Source organism: Scylla paramamosain, chromosome 20, assembly GCF_035594125.1.
Source record: "Scylla paramamosain isolate STU-SP2022 chromosome 20, ASM3559412v1, whole genome shotgun sequence".
NCBI lineage: Eukaryota > Metazoa > Arthropoda > Malacostraca > Decapoda > Portunidae > Scylla > Scylla paramamosain.
The window spans coordinates 12,648,628-12,656,494 of record NC_087170.1 but is presented as its reverse complement, the minus strand read 5'-3'; the positions used below and the strand labels follow the sequence as shown (position 1 = coordinate 12,656,494).

General features: G+C 35.9%; 1 protein-coding gene across 5 annotated transcripts in view; it reads right to left on the bottom strand.

The window, feature by feature from the left end:
* LOC135110349 (uncharacterized) overlaps positions 1-7,492 on the bottom strand; it is an 18,108-nt gene extending 10,616 nt beyond the window's left edge. For 2 of the 5 annotated variants that reach the window (XR_010273204.1, XR_010273205.1), the window contains exon 1: positions 1-1,827. This exon is cut by the window's left edge and continues 30 nt beyond it. The gene's annotated coding sequence lies outside the window, so the exon portion shown is untranslated. Of the gene's footprint in view, positions 1,828-5,612 lie in introns of those variants that run through there. The other 3 variants (XR_010273208.1, XR_010273207.1, XR_010273209.1) reach the window with 3 other exon arrangements.
* Between the last annotated feature and the right edge of the window lie 375 nt (positions 7,493-7,867).

Sequence of the window (7,867 nt, the reverse complement as noted above, 5' to 3'; positions counted from 1 at the left end):
GACCCCCCCTGGCCCCCTGATGACGTCACACCTGAGGTCGTGACGTCACGCCAGGATACGTGCGTAACGTATTTCATTTTAAAATTGACCCATAGAAAAAATGGAGCTAGGTTGGAATGCATTATATATTCTGACTTGATAATTACTTTAATAAATATTCATAATATTATAACATCTCCAGCCTCAGTAGTATGAAAGAAATATCAATATGAATTATGAAAAAAACGTTGGAACATTTGACCCCATTAAAACCATTGAAAAGTCTACCTATTTTTTCACTTAACAGAAATAAAAACACTTTAAAAATATGAACTATCTTTTCAATCAATTAAAACTTACCTAGAACCAGAAGTAAACGAATGAAAAATAAATCTGTAAAAAAAAGTGTTGGAACCTAAACACGAATAAAAAACATTGAAAAGTCCACCCATTTTAACTTAATAGCAATGCAAAGCACTTTAAAAAATCTGAACTATTTTTTTCAAATAACCTAGAGTTACTTAAAAGCTCAAATAAGGAAATAAGGAAATAAAAAATGTCAACATTTCGACTTTTAACAGGACCACAAATCATTTTAAAGTCCACATATTTAACTCAACAGGACGGCAAACCAGTTTAAAAATCATAAGCGATTTTTTAAAGTATAAAGAACTTCATTATAGCCTCGAATAAAAAAGCCAACAATGGGGTTCCGTAAAATTCAGCCCAAAAACAGGCCTATAGTTACGTTATAAACAACAGCAAATACAACACATTTCCTTAACAAAAGCCTCAAAACCACTTCATAAGCAACGAAACATTTATACAAACCATAAAAAATTACTTAGAAACCGAACTTAAAGAGTTAAGGAAAACGAAAATATATTGGAACCGAAGAGCAGGCTGGGGCCTGTAGAGATCAAACATGGCGGCCGCTAATTTGCCTTAATTACTCTGTTATCACACTAAAGCCAGGCAATGGCGATATACCTCACAGGCGGACATGAAAATTCGAACTGAGGCTACATTTTGTGACATGTTTGGCTTACAATACGTGAGAAATAAAGCAAATAATGGCTGAGTAGGGACGACCTATGTCTACCGCAGATGTCATTTTGACGATCCTTCATTATTTTTTACTAAATTTCAAGCTATATCGCGACTCAGATATAAACATAAGTAAAATATAAATCGAAAATCTCAAAAAGTACCCTAATAACGAATAATAATGAAGAACTGAAAGACGCTACTGGAGGGAGGAGGAAGGGTTGAGTGTTATGGTGTAGGCGGTGATGTTAACCGAGGCAGTCATTGCTGTACTCACATTACATTAAGTAGCCGTGTCTCTCTAGTGATGCTTGGTGGTGTTTGATGCAGGAGGAAGCTGCAGGGAATATGGAAGCACTGGTCACTAGTGTCTGTGTGTGTGTGTGTGTGTGTGTGTTAAGACTGACCAATGCCGAGGAAAACATTCTGCTTCCATCACTGTCATTAAGCAGTCGTGTCTCTTTGATGATGCTTGGTGGTGTTTAATGCAGGAGGAAGCTCCAGGGAATATGGAAACACTGGTCACTAGTGTGTGTGTGTGTGTGTGTGTGTGTATGGGGCAAGACTGACCAGTGCTGACCAAAATACTCCTCCTGCCCTTATGTTCATCCCCCCTTCTCTCTGTCCGTCTCTCTTTGTCGCGCACACACACACACACACACACACACTGCCTGCCGCCACTGTATTGGCGGCATTAGAGACCGGAAAATACATGAAAAACACGCAAATCTACAGCGAGCGAAATGTCAACTACCGACCACGAAATGTAAACACAGACAGCAGATCTCTCTCTCTCTCTCTCTATCTCTCTCTCTCTGCACAAAGATCAAGGGCGAAAACAAACTAAGGGAAATAAATAAATGGCCAACTGGAGATTATCATTACTTCTAGTATTCAATTATTGGTATATATATATATATATATATATATATATATATATATATATATATATATATATATCCACTTCTCTCTTCCTCCTTCTAGTTTATATATCCTTCCAGGATATTTATATTACATTCATACATCCTCTTCAATTTTATTACTTATTTTCCGCCCCGGACTAAATACTTTTGACGCTATAAATGTGTTTACCTCTGACCTACACGATGCCTTGAATAAACATAAGTCTATAATATCCATTTTCATTGATTTCAGCAAAGCTTTTGACACAGTTGACCCAAACATTCTAATAGACAAATTACGTCACTATGGTATTCGCGGTTGTGTGGAAAATTGGTTCAAATCATATTTAACTGGCCGATCTCATTTTACATCCTACAATAACTCTAAATCAACCATCAAACCTATACATCTTGGCGTGCCACAAAGTAGCATCTTAGGCCCTATTCTTTTCCTGATATATATCAACGATATCAGCAATGCCTCTACTGCTTTCAACACTATACAGTTTGCTGATGACTCCACCTTGTACATGATTGGTGATAATCCCACTGACCTAATCTACAGAGCCAACCTAGAATTGTCTGCCTTTTCTGAATGGTGTCTTGCAAATCACCTAATAATCAACACAGCTAAAACTTTCTACATGTTATTTACAAATACCACCACCAAATACCAACCCTTACCTAGACTTACCATATTAGATAAAGATATCACGCAAGTTTCTAAGACAAAATTTCTTGGAGTCACATTTGACAATAATCTTATCTTTAAATATCACATATCAAACCTTTGCCTAAAATTATCTAGATCAATAGCTCTATTGCTGAAAATAAAAAACTTTGTTCCAGTGGAAATTATGAAAATCATGTATTATGCCCATATATACCCACACTTAACCTACTGTAATCCAATTTGGTCCACTACCTACCCATGTCATCTACAAAATCTAAACATCCTCCACAAGAAAATTATTAGAATCATGACTAATAGTGACTTCCTCCAACACACACCTCCACTCTTTAAATCTATGAAAATCCTTCAACTCTCTGACTTATCAAACTTCTCTATTGCATCATACATGTTCAAATTGATAAATTCCAACAACAACAATACCCTGACCCTAACTCATAACCACTCCACACGCTACAGGCATTCTCTACAGATTCCCCATCATACCTTAACTCTCTACCAACACTCTCTAATGTATAAAGGTCCCAAAATATGGAATAGCACCCTGTCACACATAAAAAATTCATTAAGCGTAAATATCTTTAAGAGAAAACTAAAAGAATATTTATTGTCTCAATACTGACACATCTTGTACTTCAATCAATTTTTATCAATATCAATTATTTTGTTTCTTGGTATTGTAACCAAAAAGTTCATATCCTCTGTAACTAAAATAGTTTATAACCTCTAGTATATATACATATTTATTTCTGTTTGTTTAATTATTCTCAAAACTAATATTTGCTTGTTTATAATCAGATTCCACTTCAATTTTCTCTATTTCTCATGTATAATTATGATTTTTCTCCTTTCCTTCCTGTTCTTGCAAAGTCATTTATCCCTAAATCTTTTGTTATTGCTATTTTTTTTTTTTTTTTTACATTTTCTTCAATTAGATTTTTAGTTTAGTGTTGTTTTACATTTCAGTATTAAGTAGATATTAAGTGTGCCCACTTTATTCTGAATTCTGTGAAAACCATAGACAGGAAAAACAAACACACACACACACACACTTAATTCTGAATTATGTAAAAAGCATGGACAGGAAACACACAGACAGACACACACACACACACACACACACACACACACACACACACACACATACTTAATTCTGAATTTTGTAAAAAGATTAGAGAGGAAACTCACACACACACACACACACACACACACACACACACACACACACACACACACACACACACACACACACACACACACAACATGCTCAAACAGACACACACTTAATTTTGAATTCTGTGAAAAGAATAGACAGGAAAAACAAACACACACACACTTAATTATGAATTATGTAAAAAGCATGGACACGAAACACACATATACACACAGACACTCACACACACACACTCACACACACCTACACTTAATTCTAAATTTTGTAAGAAGCATAAAAGGAAAGCACACACACACACACACACACACACACTAAATTCTAAATCCTGTAAAAAGCACTAATAGGAAAACACACACACACACACACACACACACACACACACACTTAATTCTGAATTCTGTGAAAAGCACAGACAGGAAAAACACACACACACACACACACACACACACACACACACACACACACACACTCTCTAAACAAATACACACACTACCTCAACCTAACCTAACATTCACATACAAAGATGATGAAGAGGACAACAATGAGCAGGACGACCCCGAGGATGATGCCAAAGATAACCTTCTTCAGCACCTTTTGCATGTTGACCCTGGCCTCCTGCAGGTTCACCCGCCCCTTCTCTGTCTTGACCTGTGAATCATGGACACCATCTCCCCTTGATCCCTCACCAGCTGCACAATCTCCTGTGGTGGTGATAGTGGTGGTTACTAATGGTTATAGTTGCAGAAGAGTAAATCAAGAAATAAATGTAATGTAAGAAATAAAATAACAAAAAGATAAATGTAATAGAATAAATAAATGGAGGTATCATGTTTCTGGAAGGGCTGCTGTTGGAGTTTGACACATTAATTAAAATGAAATTAAATAAATATGTGCAGTAAAATAAAACTGAGCAAAATAAAAAAGCAAAAAGTTAAAGAAAATTCATAAATAAGGCAAAGAAAAAAAAAATGGAATATATAGTGGGCTTCAATAAATAAAAGAGAATGAAAACAATAAAATAAAAAAAAAAGACAAAAATTAAATAAATAAATAAAAAAAAAAAATAAATACTATAAAAAAAGATCAGCATGTACTTACCTAGAGACATAACAAGGTGGTCCTGGAGCTGTCCTACAAGCGCTGCAACACCTCTATCCACTACATTCCCAACACAAAAACACCCCCAAACACCACTCCAAACATCCTAAAACACATGCAAACACACACAAAACACCCCAACACACACATAAAAAATGCTAACCAGTCTCAAAATACCTCAGTTAACCTCAAACCACACCCAAATAATCCCTAACCAGCCCACAACCTGACCTAACCATTTCTTCCTGCCTCCCTAGCTCACCCCAAAACACACTCAAAACACCCAAAATCACTTTAAAGGGCAGCCAAGATCATCTAAAACATTCCAAAATACCCTAAAACCACCAGAACACACTCAAAACACCTCCAAACACACAAAAAATACACCCACGAACATATTCAAACACCTACAAAACAAACCCGAACAAACCAAAATGCACCCAAAACACGCCAAACACACTCAATCACCTAAAAAACGCATCCAAACACATTAAAAAGTCTGACACTCTCAAGCAAAGAAAATATTACAAAGAAAGAAAGGGCAGCATAGAAAACTAAGCTAAATATTGTTGTCTTAGGATTTCCCTGTTTTGCCTCCTTCATTTCTCCTTTGTTTTTCGTCCTCCTTCCCTATTTATCCTTTTTTCTTCCTCCTACAACTACTATCTACATGCCTGAGTTAAGAAACACACGGAAAAACGTCAAAAATACTAGAAATTACTCGAAATATTGAAGATAAGGGTCTGTGGCAGAGAACCCCCCCCTGGCCCCCTGATGACGTCACACCTGAGGTCGTGACGTCACGCCAGGATACGTGCGTAACGTATTTCATTTTAAAATTGACCCATAGAAAAAATGGAGCTAGGTTGGAATGCATTATATATTCTGACTTGATAATTACTTTAATAAATATTCATAATATTATAACATCTCCAGCCTCAGTAGTATGAAAGAAATATCAATATGAATTATGAAAAAAACGTTGGAACATTTGACCCCATTAAAACCATTGAAAAGTCTACCTATTTTTTCACTTAACAGAAATAAAAACACTTTAAAAATATGAACTATCTTTTCAATCAATTAAAACTTATCTAGAACCAGAAGTAAACGAATGAAAAATAAATCTGTAAAAAAAAGTGTTGGAACCTAAACACGAATAAAAAACATTGAAAAGTCCACCCATTTTAACTTAATAGCAATGCAAAGCACTTTAAAAAATCTGAACTATTTTTTCAAATAACCTAGAGTTACTTAAAAGCTCAAATAAGGAAATAAGGAAATAAAAAATGTCAACATTTCGACTTTTAACAGGACCACAAATCATTTTAAAGTCCACATATTTAACTCAACAGGACGGCAAACCAGTTTAAAAATCATAAGCGATTTTTTAAAGTATAAAGAACTTCATTATAGCCTCGAATAAAAAAGCCAACAATGGGGTTCCGTAAAATTCAGCCCAAAAACAGGCCTATAGTTACGTTATAAACAACAGCAAATACAACACATTTCCTTAACAAAAGCCTCAAAACCACTTCATAAGCAACGAAACATTTATACAAACCATAAAAAATTACTTAGAAACCGAACTTAAAGAGTTAAGGAAAACGAAAATATATTGGAACCGAAGAGCAGGCTGGGGCCTGTAGAGATCAAACATGGCGGCCGCTAATTTGCCTTAATTACTCTGTTATCACACTAAAGCCAGGCAATGGCGATATACCTCACAGGCGGACATGAAAATTCGAACTGAGGCTACATTTTGTGACATGTTTGGCTTACAATACGTGAGAAATAAAGCAAATAATGGCTGAGTAGGGACGACCTATGTCTACCGCAGATGTCATTTTGACGATCCTTCATTATTTTTTACTAAATTTCAAGCTATATCGCGACTCAGATATAAACATAAGTAAAATATAAATCGATAATCTCAAAAAGTACCCTAATAACGAATAATAATGAAGAACTGAAAGACGCTACTGGAGGGAGGAGGAAGGGTTGAGTGTTATGGTGTAGGCGGTGATGTTAACCGAGGCAGTCATTGCTGTACTCACATTACATTAAGTAGCCGTGTCTCTCTAGTGATGCTTGGTGGTGTTTGATGCAGGAGGAAGCTGCAGGGAATATGGAAGCACTGGTCACTAGTGTCTGTGTGTGTGTGTGTGTGTGTGTGTGTGTGTTAAGACTGACCAATGCCGAGGAAAACATTCAGCTTCCATCACTGTCATTAAGTAGTCGTGTCTCTTTGATGATGCTTGGTGGTGTTTAATGCAGGAGGAAGCTCCAGGGAATATGGAAACACTGGTCACTAGTGTTTGTGTGTGTGTGTGTGTGTGTGTGTATGGGGTAAGACTAACCAGTGCTGACCAAAATACTCCTCCTGCCCTTATGTTCATCCCCCCTTCTCTCTGTCCGTCTCTCTTTGTCGCGCGCACACACACACACACACACACACACACTGCCTGCCGCCACTGTATTGGCGGCGTTAGAGACCGGAAAATACATGAAAAACACGCAAATCTACAGCGAGCGAAATGTCAACTACCGACCACGAAATGTAAACACAGACAGCAGATCTCTCTCTCTCTCTCTCTATCTCTCTCTCTCTGCACAAAGATCAAGGGCGAAAACAAACTAAGGGAAATAAATAAATGGCCAACTGGAGATTATCATTACTTCTAGTATTCAATTATTGGTATATATATATATATATATATATATATATATATATATATATATATATATATATATATATATATATATATATATATATATATATATATATATATATATATATATATATATATATATATATATATATATCCACTTCTCTCTTCCTCCTTCTAGTTTATATATCCTTCCAGGATATTTATATTACATTCATACATCCTCTTCAATTTTATTACTTATTTTCCGCCCCGGACTAAATACTTTTGACGCTATAAATGTGTTTACCTCTGACCTACACGATGC